The sequence below is a fragment of the Etheostoma spectabile genome, chromosome 22 (assembly GCF_008692095.1).
Source record: "Etheostoma spectabile isolate EspeVRDwgs_2016 chromosome 22, UIUC_Espe_1.0, whole genome shotgun sequence".
Taxonomy (NCBI): Eukaryota; Metazoa; Chordata; class Actinopteri; order Perciformes; family Percidae; genus Etheostoma; species Etheostoma spectabile.
Window position 1 is genome coordinate 11,285,981 of NC_045754.1, and position 15,176 is coordinate 11,301,156.

The 15,176-nt window shown below is 38.3% G+C and overlaps 1 long non-coding RNA gene across 1 annotated transcript in view; it reads left to right on the plus strand.

The window, feature by feature from the left end:
* The window catches only part of LOC116672490 (uncharacterized), an 18,876-nt gene extending 12,760 nt beyond the window's left edge, over positions 1–6,116 (plus strand). Inside the window, exon 3 of the long non-coding RNA XR_004327566.1 lies at positions 6,104–6,116. This is a non-coding gene — a long non-coding RNA (uncharacterized LOC116672490). The remainder of the gene's footprint in view (positions 1–6,103) is intronic.
* The last annotated feature ends 9,060 nt before the right edge of the window (positions 6,117–15,176 follow it).

A 15,176-nucleotide genomic window follows, 5' to 3' on the forward strand; every position in this document is an offset into this window, starting at 1 on the left:
ATCCCACTTTGCAACATAGTTATACAGCAGATACCTTATTTATTGATATCGATTGATTTCAATATTGATTGATCCAACACCAAAGATTCTTTTGTACCTTAAAATGTTTCAAAATTTGTTTTGGTGATTTAACTAAGACATAAGAATAATGGTAATGGTAACAGTAATGGACAATTCCGCTCCAAATCTGTAGGAAGAACGAAGAGGAAAAGAGTTTTGGTGCCTACTGTAAAGGTTGACAAGTAGCTAATGCTAATGTATTCGGACACATCCATTCCACAGTTAGCTCCCAGCCAACTAGTAACCATTCACTATCATTACAGCCGCGCCCCAGGGCTAGCCCGGTCAGCACTTTACTCCGGTGCTAAGGACGCTAATGGCAGTTTACTGAATCGTCAGGAAACAGACCCAGGCACCAGAGTCAGAACATCGCCCATTTGTAACGTTACACCTCTGTGAGCGTTACCAGTGCCCCCTCTTTCGCTTTTAGCCGTCTTTACAGTTAGCGAAATTTACCAGACAAAACAGGACCAAAAGGACTAATACTACTAATAATTTAAAGATGTGGAAGCATTGGATCTGGACAGGAAGGATAACTCTGGGAGTTGGAAGGGTGTGTCGCAATTCTGTCTTCTCACTCCATGACACAGGTTCGTGGAGATTTTGGTTTTATACTTGCATATCGTTGCAGCCCTAATGCTTATTAATGTGCAGTATTTGCTTATGTTTCAGAACCATATCCAACTTCACATGGAATGTCAAATACAACGTCATAGTTAACTTCATGTTGGGGTTCCTGGATCTCAAAGTCAGACATCTCTGGTTCAAGTTCTTACTTACTGCGGGCCAGTGTTTCAGTAGCCAGTTTTCAATAGTTTTTACTTATGTTTTTGTAATATAATAAACAAGGTTACACTTTTTGAAACTATTTTAGCTTGTGTAGGCCTGTCAGTACTTTCTGAAGATATTGAACACACTTTAAAAAATACTGCAATAATACCGGAAACCGTGATAATTTTGGTCACTATAACTGTAAGGTTAAATTTTCATACCGTTACATTCCTAGGCACTATCAATTTAAATAGAGTTAAGAATGAACATCATTAATGCAGTTATTTATTTGAGTGTGTTGAAGGGAAATCTCTTCTGGATGCCTTGTATTGAATGGCATAAATCCAAGATGTTCTTTTTATCTCATTTTCTAAAACTGTGACCCTACTCCAGACAGAACCTTGTGTCATATTGGAGGAGTACATTTTGAAAGCTGTAATATTAAGGCCATTTCGCAAAAAAAGGCTTCAACCTGTGCCCATAGATAGAGTTCATGAGTGATGAACTTCCCTGCTGACCTGGGGGTGAATTCCACCAGAGCTTACTCTCCTGTGTCCCATTCCATTACCATCTCAGAGTAAGTTGGGTAATGTGACCAGAGGTTCTTTAATTTTTTATAGGAAAACTTGACCAGTGTGGAGCATATTTAAAAAGCTGAAAAAAGTTGTCTAAATGGCTTAACATTTCACCGGCCAATTACATTTTTGTGCTTTTCCTACCAAAATTTAATTCAAGTCCTGTCTTGAATGTGCACCATGGATGAAAAATGCAGTCATGCAACGTTCCCCCATTTTCTATTTCCTGTTTAATTTCTATTTAACTTTTACATACATTTTGCTAGGAACGTCATGAATGTCAATGCCATATGAGATTTAAACAGGATTTACCTTTATCCGACCACCCTTTTAGATACGTGTAGGTAACCATCAATTAAGACGAGCACAGAATAATTGCAAGTTTAGGCAGTTACCTCATCACATCACATGAAATACCAGTCGGATATTAGCTAAATGTCACACTTAGTTTGGATTGATTATGTTCATAGAATTAGACTATATATTTAGCCCTTTAGCTGTCTTCTCTGTACACTGGATTTATAATAGTAGTGCTTTATGTGATGATTACCTACTCTATGATCACCATTGAGACACTGCTACTTTCCTAATCATCTACCCTATGTGTATAACAAATTTAAATCTCTGCTGGTGTAATAAAACATTTGAAGATTAAACTAAAGCAGCAGATTTATTGTTTACTCCCCAATGCATTTGGCTCGTCAAACGAACATTATTTTCTTTCCTGCCAGCCAGTTGAAAATAGTGTGAAATAACGGTCTGATTTTCCAGTGCTCGATTTCTATCCTGACTGTGAATAGGTTTGTTGGGAAAGACTGGATTCGGCCGCAATGTTTCCAGGCTTTCATCTACCAAAATTAGACTTCAGACACTCATTTCATCCACAAACATCAGTATTTCCTTTATCCCCAATTGACTTAAGCCTTTTTTTGTCCTGGCTGGGAATGAGAGAGCATTTGTGGAGGTGTCTGGAGGGCTTTCTGATTGATTAGAATTCTTCAGAGGGAAGAAAACTGAGTGGTTCTGAGGGTTTGAGTTTGAGTGTGAAGCACTGGGTGACGTAGGTTGCTGGCAAAAATGCACACCTAGAATACCTTGTTGACTGAAACGAGCACAAAGTGAGCTGATTTGTGTTGAGAGAAGCATTTCCCAGAAATGCACAAGGGATCTTTGCAGGTGTCTGTGCAGGTGCTTGTGAATCCACTGGACAACTGCATTCTTGCACTGAGCCTCGGGACACTAACATTACCCTACATACTCAGAGTTGGGAAAGCCTAATATACAAATTGCGGACATATTTTTTTGTCTGTATAAGGGAAAAGACAAATGAATAGTTCTTTGGCCATATATGTTTCACTTATACCAGAGGACAGATAACTGTAGCACAAAGCAAAGCAACATACATGACGTAAATAGGCACAACGGTAACTCAAAGACTTCATCAATGCACGAAGTTATCTAAGTAAATTTAATGATGTTCTTATGCTTGTATAGGAATCCCTGCCACAACTTGCCTCAAAATCGGAAAGACTACACAGCTCAGATTTGACGAGCTGTTTCCGTGGCGACCCAATGCTGGCTGCAGACAGCAAACACAAAATTCCAAAGATGATGAAACAGAGCCAGTTACTTGCACACAATGTCAGACGTCAGGGAGATCCGTTTACACTGTGATTTAGACATGATATGTGATATTTGAAGAAGATTCCATAGCCTTATTAATTTATGCAAAAGGCAGCAAGCAGCCCATGTGTTAACATTTTCGTTGGATAAAAAAAAAATACTAGAAACACATTTTGACTCATTGATGTACTGTCAGTGAGACTTCTAAGGATATATTAAATGCATCATCTAGCTCTCCGTTGTATCCACCATCTAGCAGAGAGCCATTAATTTAGCAGGAAAAAGAATTTGAAACGCAACTAGCGGTGAAGAAATGCATTCTATAGCCTATTTTGTTTCCTACTATGCAAAAAAATTGAATTCAGTCAAGATTCTTGTCGTCGAATAATGATCAAACGGTTAATCATTAACATCCCCAGTATCAACCTCACTGAAATTCTTCTCAGAGTGAGACATTTTATTTACATTAATGCGGATATGTTTATTGATGCTTCTGTGAACCATATTTTAGAGGTTCACTTAGGGTTATGGCAGCGGCTCAAACACTTACTGTGGACATCATGTCAAATAATAAGGAAGGGCTAATGTACAGGAGAATCCATAGCTAATTAGAGCAGCTGGCTTTTAAGCGAGACAGTTTGACATCAAGAAAGCATGTACGCTGTGTCAATACTGTTTATGTTGCTCCCTCTTGCACGCTCACACCGTGCTCAGCAATATTGGATGGGTTTCATCGCCTATAAAATGGACTGAGTGGACAATGAATGAATGCCGCATAGCGGTTAAGGTTGGAGGCTTCACCTTATCTGTTGTCAAAATGATTAAAGTAAAAACAACTCATTGTAAAATATGTTATAGATACGTTTGCTGCTTACTGCACTCCTGAAATAAGTAGTAATATCTATATCAACAAATGGTAACCATTTTGGTGGGCCTAATCCTAATTTAGTTTTCATCCTCATTGAAGATGACATAAGGATTTGATGATATGCAAAGTCATACCGCCCTTATTCATGCTAATTAAAGTCTGGTATTTATTGGCATCAACTTGAATGATGGCTGTAGATGCCGTAAAGGAACAGGGAGCTTCATTATTTTAAGGAATTAGCTAATTAAATTTAGCTCTTATAACCCTTGTCAATATATATATGTAATGAGCTGCTGATGCTCTGCCTGTAAAATTGCACTGATCAATGTTGACATTTTCTTGGCTCTACTCCTATTAGCCTGTGGAGAACGGTTTTATCGTGGAACATTCCTGAGCATACAGTACGATCATCCCCACTGTTATTGTGTTTTTCATTTGATTGCTGAACTGTTCAAGCACTGTCAAATATGTTGATGGGTCTCAAAATAGTTCTACTGCTTGGCTGGAGTCAAACCCAGAGGCTGTAAAACGCTTCAGTCTATTCAGTGAAAGATTATAAAAATGTATACTTCCTCACCAGGTCTCGCACTGTCTCTTCTTCAGCTGCATCCCTCTCATTAAACCCTGGTTTTCCTCAGCCACATGAGTGCTGTGTGGTTGCAGTCCTCCTCAAAAAGAAGGGAGATATTAATTATGGGAGATGAATTCTATCTTTAACCATTGATGTTTTAAATTTCCGTTGTGATGGACTGGGCAGAGGAAATGTGCAGTGTTCCTATTTTCCAAAAGGATGTTATGCACCTTAAAGACGGAACTGGAGATTAAGAAAATAACGATTTGATAAGTATAACTACATATGACAGCTGTTAGTTAAAGTATCATCTTAAAACTTTGATTTAAAAATGTCTTTTTTATATAAAAAAAAAAGTAACCATATTACTTACTTTCCTGATGGTGGAACTTGGTACTTAAATGCAAATATATTTCATTTAGTACAGTAACATTGGTAAAGAGGGAGTTTGAGTGCTGCACTAACCGAGAGAAAGTGCTGATGGAGATTTACAGGGAATGAAATCATCATCTAACCATGTTTGCAAGGTCTGTGGCAGGAGGAGAGCTTTTTCTTCTTTCACACAACAACTTTGTAAAAAAAACAGAAGATGCGAGGAAAATGTAGGAGACAGTGCAAGTAAACTGACCTTAAGCTAATGACGCCTTTATCGCTGTGGGGGGAAAAAAATAAATAAGCATAACTGACAAGCCTTCCACATCATAGCCATTTGCTGTCTGTGTTTTTCTTTCTCCGGTCTTTTTCTTTAAGACGACAAGAGGCAAAAGCGAAGCTTTGAAGGACACAATTTGTGAACTTGGGCCCCAGCGCAAAAAGCTTGAGTCCATCAGTTTCATTTTTCCAGTTCCAAACTGAGCTGTGTATCCTCTACTCACCCATTGGTGTGGGATTCCTAACTATAGATTCTGGCAGCTAGGCAGCTCCCGTGATTAAAAGATTCTATGTGGAAGATGGTAAACACTGCTCAAAGCCAACTGTGGCGGGGCTCTTCATCCTTAATGAGATTTCAGTGGAAAAGCTAAGCAGTCAACCCAAAAAATCAATAGTTTCTCTCTCTTCTTCTTTCTCAAATGCTTTTGATATTCTTCTCTAAGTCTCAGATCAATTTGGGCTGATGCAACTCATTAATAGTACTTGTCCGGGCCCACTTAGACTATGTTTCAGTCTTAGAAAAGGATCAGAAACAGTATCTTAGTTATATTACATTCCTTGATCTTGGCAGCATGTGGACCTTATATCGCTCTACAACAGTTATAATCATTCATTTGAAGTTACTGTACTTACTGGAGAGGAGGATTGGATCAGTCCGTGGGAACTACAGTCGTGCATTCTTCACCCAGCAGGTTGTCTGCAGTGTAGGTGTCATCTCATTAAAGCTTCAGACTTTATTAACATCTCGTCTCACGCTATTATGTTCTGTCTGAAGGAGGGGTAAAATCAATAAACCATTTACTTCATTTTGTACTTTGCAAGAGCTAATCTGTACACGGCTCGCTCTTCTCTGACCTCAAAACCCAACCGTACCCTTACATTAAAGAGAATGCTGTAAATTCAGCAATGCACATCTCCATAGGCACCATGTATCTATTTTAGGCCCTGCATGAATGTCAACATGTGGTATGGCATAAACATAAGAAGGGGAAGGAAAGAAAGTGGGCCAGCATTGCTTTCCACTGCTTAGTCCGTCATCATAATGAGCTCATCATTCTTTGGCATTTACTTTTGTGACTGACATTAGCTCCGCAGGGAGCTCCTCTTCATGATAAACAGACCAGTAAAAGTGGAAAAGCCCGGATAAAAAAACATTTATCATCTTTCTGGACCATTACCTCTCAAATTTACCTTTTATAATAAAGATTGTGACAATTGGGATTGCTTTTCGTTAATATACACTTCTTCCTGTGCCAGGCAGGTTTTTTTCTAACAAGGTAAATAACATATATCTCTTGTGTCTATAGTTAATGAGCATTCTCACATTTCTTAAACAATGAAAACAGAACTCACTCATTTTCATGTGGGTGAGACATAATTTCCCCGAGGTTAAAATACACACACAGTGATAAAAACAATTCCTGTTTATTTAATTTGCACACCTTAAAATCATTTTCAGTGTGACAACATGCATTAATTACAGCAGAGCGCTGAGGGACTTTTTTACCAGAAGAATAAAAAAGTGACTTTTACATATTCCTGTGTGCATGTATAATATATCACTCAGAATTTGCATAGTATTTGTACGAGAGCAACTGTGCAATAAATTGAAAAAGGTAACGGAGAAACAACAGTGGGAAATCCCAGCAGACTTTTAGACTCTGAGGCAAAGGGTGTTTCTCAATGTCAAGGATCCTTCCTTGGTAGGACTCGTCCTTCCAAGGAAGGATCCTTCAGGAGCAGGTCAGAGTCCTCCTTAGCATTTGGAGAACATGTACAATGGAACAGGCTATCAAGTGCACGTCATTGCGGGCTGGCGTCACTTAATTTTTTGCTGCATTTCAAAACACTGGATGAAATGGTTGTGGAAGTGTTAACTGTGCGTTAAATTATGTGTTGGGATGTAGAAAATGAATCAGCAGCCATTTCTTAATGTCACGGAAGAATCCTCCAAAGCCATGAGGAGGACGTACGTCATCAACGTCGTCGAAGGACCGTTCCAATTTCGAGCATCCTCGAATTCCTCCGAGGACGGAGTCCTTATTCAGAAAATTCCCATTGAGGAGAAGGATGCATATGTGTATCCTTCGCGGTCCCAAATCACCCACAATCCTATGCGGAGCCTTTGACGGTCGTTTAAAAAAAACAGCTGATATAAGCGGGAGTTCGAGCGGCATCGCTGACGGTGAAGTTATAATTTAAAGTAAGTATCTTTAGTGTGTGCCGTACATTTGTTATCACCGTTAATGTTTTACATTATGTCAAGCTTAACGCTTTAAAGCTTGTACAAATTGCTATAATAATTAGGTAGATCACCCCGAGCTGACGAACTAACTGAACCTGTCAGTTAACATTCGGTGTTAGCTAGCTAGGTTGCCGTCTTTGTAAGTTAATGTGGCAAGTTCATCTCTTTATATGCCGTTATCGTAAATGCGTAACGTTAGCAGAGATTTAGAAAGTTGGTGTTATCACTGGTTGTATCTGTAGACGGGAAGTAACACTGCACCGTGTTAACTTCACTAGCCCCGTTCAACGAAGGCTGACATGTATGAGCACTCCCGTGTAATAACGGTATGTTATAGCATTCATAACGTGCTAAACATCTTTATGTTGTGTTAACTGTCTTTTAACAGGGACTAACGGAGGCGGTCACCAAGGACGGCAAAGCCACGACCAGCAGGGAGACAGAGGCCAAAGAGAGATGTTGAATACATTATTTGCTATATTAAGATTGTCTTTCTAACAATAAATGCTTAAATTAACTGGTTTGTCCGTGTCATTAAGTTCTTGGGCTTGTGTATATAATATTAAGTTTTCAAGGTCATTTTCCCATCAAATTGTGACCTGGCAAGAGGAAACTTCAATATTTACTATAAGTCAACAATTATATCAGATGCATCTGTATACATGTTTAAAAAAAGAAAAGTAGCTGTTAAAATTAGCTTGCAGTTTACTGCATACATGTAAGATTAGCTTATTTTACAGGTCAAGAAATGAAATATGACAGCAACTACAAGGTTAACAGCTAATGAGCTACCACAGGCAGGTGACATGCAGTAAACTGTAAGTGAGAAAGATTAAATAATACTGGGACACGTGTCAAACATGAAAAGTCATACCATTGATAAAAATCCGCCAACACAGTAAAGGTAGGGGTGTGTAATGGTCAAGGGTTATTACGTTCATGATGAGAAGAAAACTACACAGTGGACTTTACCTGTATAATATACTTGTGATGCAACGTAACAGGACAGGTGAATAACCTAAAACCTTCTCCTGTCTGCAGTTGCAAGCAACACATCATCGAGCTGTCTGATCGCCCTTCATGTTGAATAATATACTTGTGTGTACAGATTATAGTAAGTTTGAACATGTACACTTACGAGTTGTTACAACAGCATCGAAACAATCCACGTCAAATTTAACGGAAATAACAGTAACAATATAGTTTATTATATAAACACGCCCAAGAACTTAAGACACGGACAAACCAGTTAATTAAAGCATTTATTGTTAAAGACAATCTTATATAGCAAATAATGTATTCAACATCTTTCTTTGGCCTCTGTCTCCTGCTGGTCGTGGCTTTGCCGTCCTTGGTGACCGCCTCGTAGTTCTGTAAAGACAGAACACAACATAAAGATGATTAGTTATGAATGCTATAACATACCGTTACACGGGAGTGCTCATACATGTTAGCCTTCGTTAAACTTGTTAGTTATGAAGTTAACAGGTGCAGTGTTACCGTCTACAGATACAACCAGTGAAACACACAAAACTTTCTAAATCTCTGCTAACGTGCCATATACGGTAACGGCATTAAAGAGAGATAAATATGCCACCGTGCATAAAACTTTACAAAGACAGCAACTAGCTAGCTAACAGCAGAAATATATATAATAGGTTCAGTTAGCTAACGTTAGCTCGGGGTGTATCTACCTAATTATTATGGAATTTGTACAAGCATTAAAGCGTTAAGCTTACATTAATGTAAAACATTAACGGGATAACAAATGTACGGCACACACTAAAGATTTAAATTATAACTTCACCGTCAGCCATGCGCTCGAACTCCCGCTGAGGTCGTATTATTATTTTTAACAAGCGGCAAAGGCCGCGCATAGGATTGTGGGTGATTTGGGACCGGAAGGATACAATATATGCATCTCTCTGTCTATGGGAAATTTTTATGAATGAAGGACTGAGTCCTTGGAGGAATTCGGAGGATCTGACATTGGAACGGTCCTTCGGCGGGCGTTGATGACGTGATGACGTGGCAGCCTCCAAATTCTGGCTTTTGAGGATCCTTCCTTGACATTGGGAAACACCCAAAGTGTGGAAAAAAAAAAGTACAGCAGCCCACAGCTGGCGATAATATTGTTAGTAATTACTTCCACCCCTACTGGGCAGAGGACCTCAGTGTTGTCTGTTTCTCTGTCATATCTTTGCCAGCCGCTCATCTCCTCTCCGCTCATTTCAGACTGCATCGGCTCTGTCAAGCATCAGCGATGAGTTGGAGGCATTAGTGGACCCTGGAGAGGAGCGGGATGAGGTGATAAGAACATCACAGGGAATCCGCCTCATTTAATACCACACACTGCTGAAAGTGTGGCCTCTCATCTGTATAAACAAAAGGTGTGCAGTGGTTTGTGTGTATGTGTGAAATACATAAGTATAGTGTGTAAATGTGTTTAATCCGATTTACACCATTTGTCACCTGCATTTTAACATAGCAGTAATAAGGCATAGAATAGTGTTGCTATACACTGTATACTAATGCGAAACAAGCTGTTGTGATGTTTGAAAAAAGTGCTCGACATATCATTCAATACTCGTGATTTAATATTACAAAGTAAAAGCCAGAAATGGATGAAGTGTTTTTCTAATTAATAAAAGAAACGAAAAAAAAACTCAGTCACGAGGAAGTAATAAGCCATGAAAGACCATCGTTTACATTTGTGTAAGTCTTTGAAATACCATTAGGCTTGATGTGAATTAACGCCTCTTGGTTTTATTAAACCACTGTACCTCCCCACTGTGTTCAAATAAAAGAAATAAAGGAAAATTATACACTCAGTCTTTCCAATTGTATACCACCCAACCATCTTGGTCAAGCCATTATCATATAAACAACTAGGGAAATTCAAAATATTGTAAGATGGAAAATGTGGGGAAATGGTAACGGGTATATGTGAACATGTGCTAAAATAAAAAAGTAATGAGTTGAAAAATAAAACAGAGCCAGCTAAAGATAAAATAACCCATTATTTTGCTTTCAGTTATGTACTCTAACAGTTTTGACATTTGTCGCTTTGTGGGCTCCATATGTTTCATCTTCATGGTAAGCAAAGTACTTCATTAACATTACCCAGGCTTAATCATTTTAACATCTGGTAGATGGCTCAGTCAAGTTGCGCTAATACTATTTTTGCCATGTGCTAGAAACACACAATAACCCTAGAAAAGTGGACAGTTTCATTAGCAGTGGGTAGGCGTACAACTTTCTCAGCCTAATATACAAAACAGTGCTCAGTGTAGTTTTGGCTGAAATATTTGCCTTTCTAAAAATTGCTCATAAATTAAGCATCAAGGTTGCAAAGTCATACCTAACACTGAGTGAGCTAGTGTTAGTTAATATGAAGAGAGTGCATTATTTCAGATTATTTTTCTTGTGTGCTACTTATATAAATGTGTTACTTTTATATAAATGTGTCTTTGGGAATCCAATGTAAATCTAAACCATTTCCCCTAACAAAATTCTAGTTGGCCCCTGATGATGTCTCTATTACTGCTTCAGTACATGCAATTTTATGTCGGCAGGAAATAAAAAAGCATGTGGATCTCACATATGAAGATCACCCTCCATGCTGTAGTTATACTTACAGTAGCTCCCCCATGCTGTGCTTCAGATGAGGTTATTCCATTAGGGATTGTGTGTGTGTGTGTGTGTGTGTGTGTGTGTGTGTGGCTTGATAAGAATCAGTCATCTTTAATCTGAAACAGGGTTATATGTTATTAGTGGTGGAAGAAGTACGCAACATCTTTTAAGGCAAGGCAGCTTTATTTGTGTAGCACATTTCCGCAACAGGGCAATTGAAAATGCTTTACATAAAACGATAAAATAAAAAAGTAATAACAGTGTAGATATTCTCTGTTACGAAGAAAAGTGTTGCATTTAAAAACATTCAAAATTATTAGCCTCAAAATAGACAAAGTAATTAAAGTATTATACAGACTGGCCCATTTCAAAATATTTAATTCAATAATAATTATTGATGTGTTGATCACTTAAATGTTGCAGCTAGTAAAGGTGGAGCAAATGTTAACTTTTATATACTGCTGGGTAATATAATCTATAAGAATACATCATTCATAAATTGATTATATTTTGTATTAATCTGAATCCATATAGTGAGTAATGTTATCATAATGCAGCAGAGCAAAAAATACAATATTTCCCTCTGAGATTTAGTGGAGTAGAAGTATAAAGTAATACAAATAAGTAAATTCCAAAATTGTACTTCAGTACAGTACTTTAATGAATGCAACCACTGTTTCTTTGACAGCTGATTTTACAATTAATAATGAATTCATGAGGTGCAATCATTTTTTTACGTTCCTCAGATTGTAACAATAATTGTTACCCAAATTTACAGAACACTATCAGATAATTCCTTGAGACTTTAACAGAAGTCCTGAAGCTCATGCCGTCGATACGGTAATAGCTAATGGATGTTATTTGCGCTGTAGCAATTGTGGCATACATACATGCACATTATATCATTTATTTTACCATATGGTGGAAATAATATACTAGAGAGGCAATAGCTGCAGCTTAATAGATTTTTGAGGGAAGGGGGATAATCTTAGAGCTGTATGCTCCATCGGCCAGAGCGCGCGAGTGAATCGATGCATTGACATCGAGGTAGTTCTTGCACCATCAGTCAGCCAGCCCATCTCATCACACTGTTTATCCAACCATGGTAAACAATAACAACCTTCATGCTAACCCAGGCCTCTTCCTTTAATTACTCCAACATATAATACCAACATATAGGCAGCTGAAGAATATCCGTTCACTCTGGCTCACAAAGAAAAGCAGATGGATGCTCCAGAGCAGGTGCTGTAAATGTATCCTCACAGAGCTGCGAATGACCACATAATGGGCTCATATGCATAATACTGACAAGGGAGTTAGATTGTACTCTTCCGGCTCGCTGTCAGCATGTTGTGATCCGTTAAGCAGAAGCCTGGATTCAGGTTAAATTAGTTAGTGCTTTATGCTTAAAAGGCAGGGGGCAAGCTGAATATATTAACCGTGGCTTTTTTAACCTTATTAACAACACTTTATGTAGATGTGCAACATTGACTATACTGTATTGTCTTTCTTTTACATACAAAATAACTGACAAACAAGGATGCTTTTTAATCTGGTGGAAATAACATATACCGTAAGGCCAGCTAAAGCTGTATTAAGAATTTTGAAACATAGTTGATCTGTGTATTTTTGTCCCTTCAAAGAATGACATTTGGTCTATTAATAACACAGGGTTGAGTAGGCAACATGACCATTAAAGGGACTCAGTGCAACGTGAAACACTGGACCATTACATTCAAAAGGTGAGATTAATATGGACGTTAAGACAGGTTTAATGGCTACAGTAGTTTTCCCAAAGGGATAACATGTGACATAAAGTCAAGCAGGTGACATATGAAGACCAATTACAGGGCCTGCGTTGCCTGAAACTCAGGTGTGTTACACCTCACAGTTCTTTCCTAATTCAGGAGCGAAGATCCCCTGCTATTAATATTGCACTTCCTGCTGAACAGCAAAGGACATCACTGCCTCAAATTGACAGAGGCACACAAAGGCCAGTAATCAAAAGCCCTTATACTGTAATGAGGCCGAAATATTAAACAGTACATCCTTGCCTTTGATCCACGGTACCACCTTTGGGTATGATAATAAGTCGGATGCTAATGTGTGCAGTGCTAACAATAGAGACTAACTGCATATGATGCAGAATTTGAATTTAAGATTTAGTCACATGAATTTGTTGTGGATCATCCAATCAGATCTGAAAGACATGGTAGAGCAGGCCTTCAAAGCACTGTGATTGTTGAGGACTACATGAATGATTTTACTGATCTGCACTGTGTCTGTGGGGGAGAAATATTATCGAGCCAACTATGAGTTCACTTGGGTAAACACACCAATTCATTGAAAACCCAGGAATGCATCTTGACATACTTGAGGAACACTGCTAATGAACCAAATGAAAAGTTTGGCTCTGTGCAAATCAAAAGTTGTCTGCCTCCATCTTTTCACCACACTGAGCACAACAAAACAACAACAAATCATTTACCCCTGTACTGTAAAGCTACAAAGAGAGCTGCTTGTTCAGTTACGCAGTGCACATTTCAGTGCACAGGCTTTCATTTAATGTATAATACAGCAGAGCTAGGTACTCCTGTACTTATTTACAATGTGATGCAATTGGCTGCTAGGATACAAGGTTAAATGGGCCAATACTGGTTTTCAGTCAAGTGCCTAATCCAGTGGGTAAGGCAGTGAGACAGCCTGACAGAAATGCACAAATATGAGCTGCAACATGATTAAGCATCATTATTTTCAAAAGGCAGCTTAATTTTGATTGACCCATGCTTCTTTGTATCTAGATACATGCAGCAGGTCCTGGATTGCCTTCATTGTCATTGCACCTTGTACAACAAAATTTGCTGTGCAGCTCCTGAAACTGTCCATTAACATTTCACACACACACACGCTCACATCAAGACACACACAGAAATATGTGCACCTGTCATACAGATAAATTATAATTAAAAAAAACGATAAAAGAAGTGCTACTATTTGTACCTTTTTATAAATATATTCTTGCATGACACGTTCTATTCAGTTATTGCACCCTTCATTACCATACAATACTTTTTTGTAAAAGTTAAAATGGTGGCAAGGCATTGTTACACTAAACAGGTATTGTTTACTAATACGCTGCTGTAAGTTAAATGAGCCAAATTCTATAAATATATTTTGAAAAAACCTTTAACTTGGGCTTTTAGCAAGCAAATTAAACTTATTTTATTCTAATGCACACTCTGTCCCTTTTCTGTTTGTGCTGTAGTCTCTGCGAAACTCCCACAGTACAAGATCTTTTTAGTGCACACGCTAAAGGAGGTTTGCACATATTATAGTAATGGCATGTCCTAATAGTCACCTGACTTACCATCAATAATCATTGCCAATAATCCATTCCAAGCCTTTCATCAGGATTTTCCTGATTTTGGAGATAAGCAAATCCCTTCTGGCAAGCATGAAAATAACTAATTACTGTTTTTCTCAAAAAGCACAAAAATAGTTTTCACAAAAAATGTAATGACTCAACTAGATTAGTGTCATTGTGCAATTAAGCGCCCACTCACATTCTCACCCTCTGATTAGGTTGTCGACTTGCTCCATCCATAGTTAAGAATAATACAAATTTTATTTAAGCCTGCCCCAGCTTTCAGCCAACAAAGAGCCATTATACGACTTACTTTGATGCGGTCATGTGACTGTTGTTCGGAGGCCTTTGTAGGTTAATGGAAGGATAATCGTGAGTATTTGATCTAAGCTGAGTTGTAGCTGGTATTAGCCAGTGACAGGCATGTGTTGTCTCTGCAGTGGTCCAGTCTGTTTTTTCACTTAAAATTTGTAGCTGATTTAGCATTACTTTAATCTATATTCTGATTTATGGGCCCACATTTTTAGTTCTTATCCTACTTGCATCTTCTTCAAAGCTGACTTTTATGAAGGCACGATAAATTATGAAATGTACTTGCAGACATTTTCACAAAACATGGAAGGAAAACCACAATACCTCTGCAACCTTGTTCAGGATTAGCAGGTGTAGAAATGTACTGTTGGGAAAATAAATGGATAACAGTAGATACCTTAAGACAGTTCTCTGTCGGTTCTCTATCTTTGAAACATGTCAAGTGAGGACTAATGTAAAATATAGGTGTGTGTGTGTGTGTGTGTGTGTGTGTGTGTGTGTGT